The following is a 14,357-nucleotide window of genomic DNA, read 5'->3' on the forward strand; positions in this document are numbered from 1 at the left end:
CAAGACCCCGGAAGCGGCCCAATCAACGTGGCCACTTGTTCACTTGTTTTAAACTTGTAAAGATACTTTTTATTCCAATTCTTAAAGAAGAACCCCCTCCCTCCCATATTACATATTCTTTTTAGGGAATTCCCTGGTGGTCCAGTGGTTAGGACTTGGCGCATTTGGGGAGAAGCCTAATTTTATTGCACAAAATGTTAATGACCAACAAATAATACTTGTGTACTACAAAACACATACCAACATTATAAATTCCTAGCGATGGTAGAGGAAGAGACCAAGAAAGCCCTCTTTGTATTATCATCCCCCATCGTTCTAAAACACAGCTGTTTCCAGAGGCAAAGAAAGGAAGGGAGTGGGCAGTAGATGCCTCAAACTGTCCCAAAAGTTTTATTTTGGTTACATTCTCATAGCATGACAGATGAGAAAAATGCTAAGATTAATGAGAAAACATAACCATTTAATAAATGACATCTGTTGGAAAGTAACCTTAGAGAATTCAATCTTTTCAAGTGAAAAAGCATTAAAAATAACTCTAAGCTTCCCTCCACAAAGTAAAATATAAATCGAGCAGAGTGCTTCTGGGGGAGAAAGAAGAGTGTAGCACATTTTTCTATTCTCTTTAAGCTTACATAGAATATAAGGTTCTGGACATTTCTTCCTCATTTTATAATTTATTCAATCACAATATGCAAATAGCAAAGAAATGTAAAATCTAACATTCTTACATCCAGTATTTATTGCAAAGATTGGTCTGCAACACGTTTATGCCTTCCTAATTCTTTTTGTGTTTTAATTGAGGTATAGTTGATTTACAATATTATATTAGTTTCAGGTGTACAACATAGTGATCCAAAATTTTTAGAGATTATACTCTATTAAAAATTGTTGTAGGGCTTCCCTGGTGGCGCAGTGGTTGAGAGTCCGCCTGCCGATGCAGGGGACACGGGTTCGTGCCCCGGACCGGGAAGATCCCACATGCCGCAGAGCGGCTGGGCCCGTGAGCCATGGCAGCTGAGCCTGCGCGTCCGGAGCCTGTGCTCCGCAATGGGAGAGGCCACAACAGTGAGAGGCCCACGTACCGCAAAAGAAAAAAAAAAAAAAAAAAAAAAAAAAAAAAAAAATTGTTGTAAAATATTGGCTATATTTCTCGTGATGTACAATATATCCTTGTAGCTTACTTATTTTGTACATAGTAGTCTGTACCTCTTAATCCCCTACCCCTCTCTTGCCTCTCCCTGCTTTCTTCTCCCCTCTGGTAACCATTAACTTGTTCTCTATATCTATGAGTCTGTTTCTTTTTTTTTATTCACTAGTTTGTTTTATTTTTTAGATTCCACATATAAGTGATAACTTATAATATTTGCCTTTCTCTGACTTATTTCACTAAGCATAATACTCTCCAGGTCTATCTATGTTGTTATAAATGGCAAAATTACATTTTTAATGGCTGAATAGTATTCCATTGTGTATATATGTACAACACCTTCTCCTAATTCTCTTTGATACTAGCCCAACTAGTGCTGACCCTCTGTTAAATGGTGTTCATCAGGATTTCTAGTTCAGCTGATCTGTTTCAAGCAGCTATCCTGTTCTCTTTTTCTTTTCCACACCCAAAGTAATAATGTAGGAATATAAAATTACTAAAATACTACTTTACTAAGAAGGTTTACTTTAACTTCAGATAACTTTGAGCAATTCTTCATACTTGACCTGGTTTGGTAAATTAACAGTTAGAACTTATGGCTAATGTTTTACTTTCACTACTTACTTTTTTTTTCTATGTCTTATTCCAAGTATATTTCAATTGTAAAATTGGCAAGATGCATAGTAGGTTATAATATGTAAACACATTGTGATTTTTATATTAAAAATTTATGACTCCCTTGCAATAATCTCCAATGACTAATCAAAGTAATTAAATATTTCAATCTTTATTGTTTCCAGGGCATCCTTAACCTAAAGTAACTCACATGTGGTGGTAGAGAATCCTTGTTGCCCATTCAATGTCCTCTCCTTCTTCCATAGTTAAAGGGCTTCTGACATTTTAGTTGGACTTATGGATGCCCAGAATATGAACTATATTTCCTGGTCTCCCTTGTTGCTCGATGTGGTATATGACTGAATTCTAGCTAATAACATGTAAGTTTCTTTACAAATAGTTGGCCCACACCTTTTGCTCCTTTATTGGTCTTTTTTTCCCTTCTGCCTTAAAAATGTGGGTGGAGCAGCCAATTTGGACCATGAGTAGACCTTGGGAATGGAAATCCGTGTATTAAAAAACAAGATAGGAAGAATCTCATTCCCAAGGACTTTGTGGGATAAATCTCTTCTACAGCATTGCACTGTCCATTTTGGAATTTTACTTGAGAAGTAGATAAATTGCTCACTTATTTAAACCATTGTTATTTTGCGTTCCTGTTACTGGCAACTGAACATTACCATATCTGATATATAATACTGCACCAGCTAATTTTCTTGGACATTTGTGCCAAGTACTAAGATCTCTCTCTAGCATGTATGTCATATTAAAATCTCAGTACAGATAAACAATTTTTGTACACTACTTACAAGGTTTATAATGGTAATGAAGCTATATTTATACCTGATAGCAAATAAGGCATACCTGAATTTACTACTGCTAGATACAGAAAAAGCAGCAAACACATTCAACGTAAAAACTTCCTCAGACCTGTTTTGGGAAGTTAAACTCTGCACATAAATTCCAATCAGATATGAGTTTTTAAAATCACCTTATTATCAATTGTCCAATAATTTAGCTGCATCATAACTTTTGAGGAAAGAAACCAGATATATTGGAATGAATAAAATAATCAGATCCAAAAACAAGCCATGAAAAATAAATAGTATGGTTGGTTGACCCATTTATTCATTCATTTGATCAACATTTATTAAACTTCTTCTTTGTATTATTTCCCATGCAAATTTATTCTTATACATATAAATAAGACAATTCTCTACCAGGGCACTGTATTTTTATCTTTAAAAAGAAATCTTTGTTTCATTATTGAAATAGAAACTATTACATCTTGCCCTTTTTAACTTATAACTAAAAATAAATCAGCCTTAGCAAGATCTGTTGAAAGCCTGAGGTAATAGTATAGTGAGGCTATTTAAGCCATTTCAATTCATATATTGAATGAAAATTTCGATAGTTACATTCCTCTTTCATAATTGTAAATAATTTAATGCATTAATTCATTTGACAAAGTGTGTTGACACATGAGCATTCATCATTCTTTTGATTTACTACTTGGTGTTATATTTGATTACATTGCAAAGCTGTGCTTTGAGAAAGACAGCATTTCTCCTTACACATAATGTGCAAGCTGTAGAATGACTAACCAGGGTATTTAACCAGAGTTTAGACTGAATTAAAAAAGGATGGAGGTTACAGAGGCAGAACTAGGAATGTGGCCGTAAGAGTTGTTAAGGTTGTGACTAAAGAAGATCTAAGCAGGCAAAGATCCAGGTCAAGAAAATTAGCAAAGGCAGGCTGGAGTTGGCAAGTACCTTGGACCCTGATTAGAAATCAGTAAATCGGGAATCAGGGTTGATCTGAAGCTCTGCTAGAAGACTGAGACCAAAGATTAGAGATTCTGGGCAATACAAGATCAGAAACTCAAGCCAAATAGCTTAGCAGCAAGGGCTTAGGTTCCCATTAGAAGACTTTGAGCAAACAGGCATGGGTAATCAACAGTAAAAATGAGGTTTATCATTGAGCCAAGGAGTCTGTAGGTTTAGGGCTCCCCATATGTTTAACCCAGGGCTAGAATATATCTCATAGCAAGAGATTGGCCTGAAACTTCAGATACCCTTGGCTGGGAAGAAGGAGTGAGAGAATTGAAGAATTAGGAAATTCTTGATATAGGGATCCAAACTCCAGATATGTTAGACTTTCTCAAGCTAATTTATGAGCATGATAGTGTTTTATCAAATATAAGATCACATCAGTTGTCAAATTAGGATCCCTTAAAATCAAGGGGTGGGCCAATTTAGTGAAGACCCTGGTATGACATTCTTCATCTGGTAGAATTAAGTATTACTGACTAATCTTGTACTTTCTCAAGCATAATGCATAAACTATATATATTATTGGGAACCCGAAATACGACATTTGGTTTCAAATGTAAGAATATGGAGTTTTTTTTTCTTTTAGGCTCTAGGCCTGATAGCTAAACCATGAAAGGGAAAACCCAAGAGGCTGAGGCACCTTGGATCATCACATCCCTGTGTTTTCATGCTACTATGAGAAAAAAGCAATCTGTATACAGAGATAGGCAGTGTCATGAGTTTCCTACATCAACAGAGAGAGAGAGAGAGAGACAGAGACAGCGAGAGAGAGAGAGAGAGAGAGAGAGAGAGAGTCTCAAATCTTTTACAGACACTGAGCCACACATTTATGCCAAAATCAGCTTATTTATCCCAATGTAGGATTGTAGTCTATCCAAGTTTTCATAGAAATTTCTATCTTACCCAAATTTTACCTGCTCCTGAAATTCCATCATCTTTAAAACAAAATAAAATCCTAGTTTTTAAAATTTAGATTGATAAAAAGAGGCAGAGGTAGGGATTTTTTTTTCAATCTACATAGTTACAGAGTGAACTCTAACAATATGTGTGTGATTATGAACAGATAAATTTCAACTCATTCTGTTATAGCGAGCAGAGAAAAATAGTAAAGTTTGAACAAACAATAGATAAAGGGACAATACTATAAGAAAATCAATAGAGCAAGATTCCTAAAAGGAAAAAAGAAAGAGCAGAAAAAATCTAAAGTAAAGGGGTAAAATTACAAATGGGCTTTCGGACAAGCTGTAAGTACTCCAGGCAATGAAGGATGATTGAAGACTGGAATTAAAAACAGATTCAACCAACAAGAAACATATTTTGTAAGGCAGGACAGATGTAATGGCTTGAGGGGAAGAAAGGAAGTAAGCGATGGAGCAGTGAACATAAAAGAGTGACTCAGCTATGCAGTCACAGCAAGGTGATCAAGAGATGAGGTTGGAAAGTACAAAATGACTTTTCAAGTCAAGCAGGAAATTTCAAATTAATATCAGAGTCTGATTAGACATAGTGAAATGGTAGCTGATACAAAATTAACCCTCTCCTGTTCTTAAAAGTCTTGAGGTAGGAAGAGGGAAGTTTTCAGGGAAATGAACAGGGAGAAATTCAAAGAAATTAACAGCTGTTTACATGTAAGAAAAGCCCAAGTAGGAAAAGATTCTAAGCAAGAGAAAACTCATCAGTCACCTAATTTAATACCATCAATGTGCAAAGAACTGTGGTGTAGATGAACGCCCTTAGGTTCAAGCCTTTGTTCCACCTCATACATTATCATCTTATGCAAGATTCTCGCTTCTTTGAGCAAAAGGATCTTTGTCTATAAAGTGAGGATAGTAACATATTTAATAGAATATTATCAAGATTAAATCCAATAAATTGTGCTAAAGTGCTATGTAAATGATACTTATTATTGAAAAATAGGAGTGGACGTTTATTTTACAGTAGTTTTAAGCAGAAGAGGAAACTGCTTAGAGAAGTTTTCTTATGCCCACAGGGAAACAGTGACAGTGCAGGGATTCACCCAAAGCAATCCAGCTAGAAAGTATGTGATTCTAAAATACTTAGCTGTACTGCCTCAGTCCCTGATTCAGGGAAGTTGCAATCTAGTTGAGGGGAAAATATGTGGAATGTTAAATAATAAGACAACAAAAATATGATCACAAAGGAACCCATGATCCACGTTAGATGAATGTTAGAGATACGGCGGTTTATGCTGGAACATTCTTAGAAGAACTTCTGGAAGAGAAAAGACTTGAGTCATGCTTATTAGGATGATTGGAATTGGCTAATCAAAATGAGGAATAAGAATAGAAGAAAACAGCAAAATAATAATGTTAAAAATGTAAAGCACAGATATTCAGATTACTTAGTCCATCTATGTTAAAGAGCTAAAAAATTAAAATGTAATAGAAATTTTAAATGCTGCTTACATGTCATTGAAACAGAAGAAAATAAGCTGCAAATAATGATTCAACTCCAATATATAGAATATATTGGATATAGAACATACAGAATAATATGAAACAATTTACTATTCGCTATTTGAGGGATGTTTAAAATAAATGACTATAGTACACTATATGCTAACCAGAGACCAAAAAACAATAAAAGAAAATGTAAGCCAAAATAAATACAGGCAAAATAATACTATTAAGAAATAACCTTATTTTAAAATATAGCTTCCTGATTTTAATGCTTATTTTAGATTTAAGGTTTAATAAAATTATATTCAGTTTCATAAATGCTTGTTTTCATTGGCCTTGAAAAAATTTAGAAAGAGAAAAATCAAATCTTAGGACTTTTTTTATACTATTGAAAAAACTGATAAATCTTTCCACAACATGGTCTGACTAAGTATAAAAACTACATTGTATCATCTACTTATTTTGTAGGAATTTTGAAAACTCTAAGTTGAAACTCAAAGTGGAAACACAAATATAAAATATATAAGAGAAAAGGAAAGTGTGCTTAAGTTACAAGACCTTTAAGGTGCTCTTAGGGAGCACGGGTCTAGAACAATTCCTGCTCTCTTCATCTCTCTTCATCCCTCTTCTTCGCCCTTTTGACTCCTACCAAAAGTGTCAACTGGGAACGCTGTCTGTTGTGCTAGAAATGTGAGAAATATTGTTCAAGTCATCCCTGGACAACTTTATTCCCAAAACATTTCTTCCATTAAAGCATTTCTTATGAAAATGCAAACAGTATCTGGCAGGAGTAATACATTCCACTATTAAAACCGTGATGAGCATTTCATTATCAGCTTAGCTATCTATATTCCTAGTGGGACTTATGTCTTTAGAGGATTTATTTGAGGGAATGGGAAGTTAAGATAGGCCTTGGCATGATTCATGTATTATTTAGGATTCTTTAGTAACAAGCAACAGAAACCAAACCTGGCTAGTTTAAGTCAAAAGAAAACATAATGATATGAGCAGCTTACATGCCCTAAGGGAGAGCTGAACAACAAGGTTGGAAAAAGTGGAACCAGACAACCCCAGAAGGTCTTCCCAATCCCATGTGACCACAGCTGATCAGATATAAACAAGTTTCTTCTATCTCTCATTACCTCACTCAAGTGTCAGTGTCCCAGGAGAGCAATTGATTAGTCATATTTGTCACTTACCTTACTGTTGACACTACTGGGGAAGGTTAGAGGAAGTATTTGGCAGGAATAGCCAACAAACTTCTCTGGTTTTGGTAGAAGCAAATCAAGCACTTGGATTTCCATCATGTCAATACTGCACACAGCAAAAGATAGCTAATTTGGAAAGAGCAAATCATAGTGCCATTAGGAAAGGGTAATGGAGTCTCAGCAGCCAAAAAAAAAAAAAAAAAAATCAAATATCAAATGGGTACAACAGAGAGTCTTTATGGAGGGTTCTGAAGTGTAGCAACCCTGTATACCAAGGAGTCTATAAAGAAATAACAGCTTCCAATGCATATTCATTCAATACATAGAACATACTTTATTAAAACAACTCATTAGCTACTGTTTGAGCAGTGGCAAAAATGACTGAAATTAGAATGTACTTAACCAGAAACCAAAATCTGATAAAAATGGTATGCTAAATAAAGACAACAGCATTAAAAAGAAATTTAATGGATAGTCCAAATAAAATAAAATAAAATAATAGTGGATAAGAACACAAACTCTGGAGCTAGCCTGTTTTTGTGACCCTAAAGGAGCTACTAAATCTCAAATAATTCATGTAACTTTGCATGCCATAAACTGTTTTGATCCCACAGACAAGCCAAAATTCTGGTGGCATATGTAACATTTACAAATTGCCACATAAACTTGGGGTGCACATGAGATCACTTCTTTATTTTTCCAGTGAATTGCTTAAGCCCACACCTGCCTTTTTAGTAGTAAGTTCAGCATCTCTCTTTGGGCTTCCTATTTCCCCTGAATTCTCCAAGATCCCTGGCTTTACCCACAAACTCAAAAACCCTGATTACATCCTTTTCCTCCCGACAAGAAGTCTTCTCAAAAATTATCCTAAGGAATGATATGCTCAGGTCTCTGTGATTCACCAGTGTAAGGGAAACTCCCCAGCTGATTGTAAGATAATCACTTTCAACTTCTCTAGAGTCCACATTTTCTTTGAAATCAGGTTTAAGCACAATTTGCTTACTTTATACTTGCTAAGAAATCCTCATCTGTGAGTACCCATGCTAAGTAAGTTATATGAATTCCCATTAGCTTCTCAATACATGCAGAATAGAATCCATGGCCTTGTAGGGCCCTGTGGGATCTGGCTCATATCGTCCTGAATCTTACCTCATACCCATAACCCATTGCCCCAATAACACCAGCCTTTTTCCCCCTTGAATATGCCAAGCTCACATCCTGCTCATTGCCTTGGACTTGGTGCTCCCTTTGATGGCTTTCCTATGACCCTTCAAATGTCTGATCTAACTCTTCATTTCTTAATTTCAGTATCACCACCTCAGAGAGTCTTTCCTTAAATTCCCTATCTTCATTCTCTAATTGCATCACTTGATTCATTTCTTCTGTAACACTATTAAAATATACTTTTTTGCTCCTTTATTGTTTGCCACCTCCCACTAAGAAGGGTCCTTCTCTGTCTTATTCATTGCTCTTTCCAGCTCCTAGAAAAGTTCCTGAAACATAGTAGGCACTCAATAAATATTTTTAACTAAAATGAGCTAATCTATACAAAGCATAACTTTTTAATATCTGTTTCTTTATATCTGTGCTTTGAGAATCAAATAAAAGAGCTTAGGAGAGCTCTCTGATACAGTACTATTACAAATATATAATTATAGTTGTACATAAAATATCAGAAGTAGAGAAGTAATAAGTTTTTAAGCAGTTACCGACCAGGCTGTGAGCTCCTCAAGGGCAGGAATTATATTATTATATAATTAAATATAATTACTTATTTATAAATAAAAAATACACCTATTATCACTGTGTATTCCATGCTTGGCATAGTGTCTGCCATGTAAATAAATATTTGTTGAATGAATAGATGAATCCATGAGTGAGCACAGCATCTCTCTACTTCCAGAAAGACTTGCATCTAGAAGGAATACATTTAGCTGTAGTCCTTCAAAAGAAATTATACCGATATTATTGTTATGTTCATTTATTCATTCATAAGAATTGTTAAGTACCTACTATGTGCCAGACACTGTGCAAGATGTGGAGGATACAATGATAAAACAAGTATGATAAAACATATGATAAAACAAAAAAATAATGTTCCTGCCTTCATGGATCTCATTGCATGGTGAGAGAGACATTAAGCAAGTAATCACAGAAATAACTTTATAAAGTTTCAACTGAGATAAATGCTAGGAATGGATTTGAATTACTTTGGAAATTATTATCGATAAATATTTTAAAAGATGTTAAGTTTCTTAGACAGAACATATATTTTGGTTAGTAAAGAAAATAACTTTTTGAAGAGAGAGCTAGATACAAGAATATATGAAATAAATTAATATTTTTGGCTCATTCACATAGGTTTACTAAATTAAATTAACTACAGAACGATTCACATGTTCAAATATTTGTTCTCAGGGGAAATTTCCTCTTACTCTCCTCATCCTTAAGTTTGTCTGTTGCTTTTAAAGTCATCTGTATCTGAAATGTCTCTTCGAGCTGTCAAAATGAATATTTCCTCCTCTTAATGTGTTTTGGCTTAAATTCCTCCTAATTTGATATTAAGACCATGACTTCCACTCTCTGTTTGCATTTGCCTTTATTCACAGCCATATATTCAACCATTAAATATATTTGTTTTAGGTGAACTTGTTACATATAGCATAAAGGCATAAAAAGTGATTTCTTTCTGGAAAAAAAAACTTTTCTGGAATTAAGCCAGTATAAATGTATTGATATGACATATTTCGGTTCTCATTTCTATCCCAGATTATTTTCTAATTGAAAGTTTGTGTCCAAAGCCAAGATGGAGTTAGACATGCAAGAGATCACTAAGAATAATGCCTGTGAAACTAAAGGCGAGAGGAAGCAGAAGGAGGATGGAAAAGCATTTGGACGCTGGTATGGGTGGGAAACTTGAGAAAAGAGAGGAGAAAGCAAGGACAGCTGGGTAGCAAGAGCCTCAGACTAGTGCAGCTCTGAAAACATTATGGCCAGTCTGGAGCAAGAGCTCTAGAGCAAAGACTGCCCATTGAGGGGTCTCTCCTTGGGCAGAATGTCCAGGCTCTGCAACCCATGTCATAACAAGCCACTGGCTGGAGTTGCAGAGAGAACACGTCAGCTCCAGTGCTGCAGCACATTCTGAAGACGCTACAGCTGGAGGCTATAGGCTAACAGCACGCCATATGGCAGGGTCATTTTTTTTTTTTTTTTTTTTCCGGTACGCGGGCCTCTCACTGTTGTGGCCTCTCCCGTTGCGGAGCACAGGCTCCGGACGCGCAGGCGCAGCAGCCATGGTTCACGGGCCCAGCCGCTCCGCGGCATGTGGGATCTTCCTGGACCAGGGCACGATCCATCGGCAGGCGGACTCTGAACCACTGCGCCACCAGGGAAGCCCCGCAGGGTCATTTTTGAAGGAATATCTGAGTGAAAGAGCTCCATGGCTACCACAGACGCGTTATAATATTTTACTCAAGTATGATCTACCTACAGTGAAATGTACAGATCTTAAGTGTACACTGTCTAACAAGTTTTAACAAATTTATAAATCCATTTACCCCATCCCAAACAAGACGTAGAACATTTCCTTCACACAAAAAATTCCCTCCGGCCCTTAGATCCAACGCCCCTTGCTTCTGCCCCCACCGTACACACATACACACTGAAGCAACAACTGTTTTGATTTTTATTACCAGTTTATTTTGCCTTCTTTGAATTTCATATAAATGGAATCACAGCACATGTCCTCTTTTTGTTCCTGGCTTCCCTCATGCAATACAATATTTCTGATATTCATCATGCCATTGCATGTATCTTAAAATTTTTCTTTTATTGTCTGAATACACCACCATCTCTTCATCCATTTTCCTTTTATAGACGTTTGGGTGGTTTCCAGTTGCTGAAATAAATAAATAGTCACTTGAACATTTTTGTACAACATTTTGTACATTTTTTGTGGATGTATTTTTCATTAATCTTTGATAAATAAATACTTAGGAATAGGATTGCTGAGTCATATGGTAGGGTATGTTTAAATATATGAAAAACTGCTAAATAGTTTTCCAAGTCATTTGTACCATTTTTCACACAAACAGTTGGCTGTGTTTTGTTATTTAAATAAATATACATATCAATTTGGGGTGAACTGACATCGTAACAATATTGAGTCTTCCAGTCAATGAACAGCATATCTGTCTCAATTTTCTTAGGTTTTTTTTTTTCCTTCTCCCAGAAATGTTTTAGTGTTAATGGTATAGAGGACATGTAAGCCTTTGTTAAGTATGTTCCTAAATATTTCATGTTCTTATGCTATTGTAAATAGTATTGTTTTTAAAATACCATTGTTCAATTATTCATCCCTATTACATACAAATATAGTTGACTTTTGTACATTGACTTTGTAGTTTATGAACTGGCTAAAATCATTTATTAGTTCCAGCTGTTTGTTTGTTTTATTCTTCTTGTAGATTCCTTTGTATTTTCTATGTATAAAATCATATTGTCTTCCAAAGATAAAAATTTAATTTTTCCTTTCTGAACTTTATGCATTTAATTTCTTTTCCTTGCTTTACCCTAGTGGCTAGAACCTCTAATATAACAGAATTGATGAGTGCAGACATCATTGCCTGTTTTCTGATCTTAAGAGAAACTATTCTATATTTCACTATTAAGTTTACTCTTCTATGGATCACATTTTCTTGCTTCATTGAATGCTTTATTGTTTTAAATTTCATTGCCAACATTAAGTATAAAGGATCAGTATTATTCTAATTATTTCCCAAACAGTACAAGTGTCTTCCTAATTTGGCTGTTGGAAAGAAAGGCTGTTTATTCTGATTCTCTCTAGGAGTTGAGTTGCTTTGCAGCTGGCCCACAGTTTTAGTTAGGGTGGGTTTACCTACCCTCAGATATGGAAGCTAACATGGTTCTCTGCTAACTATGAAGAACTCATCTCACCCCAGTACTCAGTCCATCATGCCTTCCTTGCATCCAAGACTATTTTATAATTCCATAGAAAAGTATAACTTTTATTTTGTCCCAGATTCTCTTGTTTCCACAAACACAAAGGTCTTTTATATCCTTTTACATCCTAACCATTAATATTTTGTGATTTCTTGTGTGTGTGTGTGTGTGTGTGTGTGTTTAAATGTTCAAATATTTAGGAGAGTTCAATTTCGTTCTCCTTACCTTTTTTGTCCCTTGTATTCTCACTGTCTACTGCTTTTTGTGCTTGCTTCAATTTCATCCTCATTTCTGTTTTTTTTTTTGTCTTCTGCACCTTTCTTGAAATCTGCTGTCTCAGGTTTCCTCTCCTCCTTCCTTTGTGTTATATTTCCTACGTTCTTTTCTTTCTTCTTCCATTTCTTTTTTTGTCTTCTTTCACAGAAGAGATTGCTTTACCAAAAAATAAAATAAAAGCATGTCACAATTTTTATCTTTATGGTCACCTTTTGCAGGTTGTTGGTAAATTTTGCTGCTCTTTTCCACAAGTTTGTCTTTTTTTCCCACATGTTTATCTTTGTGTTGAGACTGTGCCAGTTTCCTTTGCTACTCATTGTTGAATGACTTGAATTTTCCTGGGCTAGCTATTTGCAGGAAGTTCTTGGTTAGGCAGGAGAGGCCAGGATAATCTTCCATGACTTATAACTCAAAGATGCTCTCTTCTGTTTCCTACAAATACAACATCATTATTTGAGATGCTTCGTTTGGCCTCAAACCACTTTTGGCAGTGTTTTTGCCACCAGCCTTACCTACCAAATTTTTCTCCTCAGGGTAGACCTGTCATATTTAGGAAAAGCCTTTCTTGCTTCTTCTGAGATCTGCTGTTACTGAATCCTCTTGCCACTTTTCTTCCCACGTCCTACCATGCAAACTTTTTCAGGTCTCAGCTGCTCTTGGCAGTTCTTACATGCACTTAAAATTTGCTTATCATATTGTTTGCTGGTTTAAAAAAATGCTGTTTTCCTTATTGCTTTTATATGATTTCCATTCAGGAAAAGGGGTAAAAGCCCACTTGCACAACCACATTCATATCACAAGTCACCTGAAGGTGTTTAGACCAGAGACCTAAGTTTAAGACTTATAAGACTTATTGTCTCTTGGATGACATTAAACCCAATTATAAAAACAGTAACCAAGGATTTAAATGTTAAGTTCTCTAATTTGTCTTATTAAACACATGTGGAATATTTCCTAATAGCTCCTACTAGGAGAAATTCTATCCCACTGCAATTACTAGAGCAATTAAGCTGATTGTCAAAATACTTTACTTGATTTGTCACCTAGAAAGTGACTGCATGATAAAAATAAGCATTCTAACACTCCAGAAATAGGCAGAGAAAATTCTAAGATAGCCCCACAGTTTTCCTTAGAGTATTAAAACATGGAGAAGAATACCTAGCAGAGTTAGATGAGCGAGGAGGGGGTTATAAGTACAAGGATATATTTCACTGTGAAATTAGAGTAGGCATTGAAGTTGAAGGCTGGCTCCTAGTGAGTTTTCTTCTGGGAACACTAAGAAACCATCAGTACAAAGGTCACAGAAGTATTTTATGAACCCAACTACTTATGACTTTTTGTGGCTATGGAACTGATCAAGTCAGTTGTCAAATGCAGACTGAGAGCATGGGGGCATGAACAAAAAAGAAAGAGAAAAGGAGAAACACACAAGGAAATAAATATGAGTAGTCATATTTATTATGCATGTATTTTCTAATATTTTTTGTTTTTAATATAGCCTTAAAAATGCAGAATGCAGAATGATCATACTCTCCTCCACTCTATCTGGCTCTATATAATGTAGTGTTCTCCAGCCTCTTCCCTCACATGTAGAAAATGATATTTGTATCACACTAATGTAGGCTGGAAAGAATTTAGGGGTATGAGTTAGTGAAAAAAAATTGCTTTTATATAATTATGATAAGAAAAATAAAATAGACCTACTATGGAAGATATTAAATATTGAATACATATGAAGTTTCAAAATAAAGTATTTTCAAAATTTTAATAAAAAATTTGAGCTTGCTTCTCTGACCATAATGTTTTAATCATGGATTTTGTGTGTGAAATAGCAACATCTGCACACCTCCTGGTCAAAACTTATAATTAAGAGAATAAGTGTTTGTGACAATGCCTA

General features: G+C 35.3%; 1 long non-coding RNA gene across 1 annotated transcript; it reads right to left on the bottom strand.

Annotated features, from left to right (window-relative positions):
• Window positions 1-10,970: 10,970 nt before the first annotated feature.
• LOC307060900 lies at window positions 10,971-13,001 on the bottom strand. Its single transcript, XR_013811163.1, has 2 exons — window positions 12,410-13,001; window positions 10,971-11,120 (listed from the first exon to the last, which is right to left on the bottom strand). It is a non-coding gene; the product is annotated as an uncharacterized lncRNA (long non-coding RNA).
• Window positions 13,002-14,357: the final 1,356 nt, after the last annotated feature.

This window comes from Hyperoodon ampullatus (assembly GCF_949752795.1).
Source record: "Hyperoodon ampullatus genome assembly, chromosome: 11".
NCBI lineage: Eukaryota > Metazoa > Chordata > Mammalia > Artiodactyla > Ziphiidae > Hyperoodon > Hyperoodon ampullatus.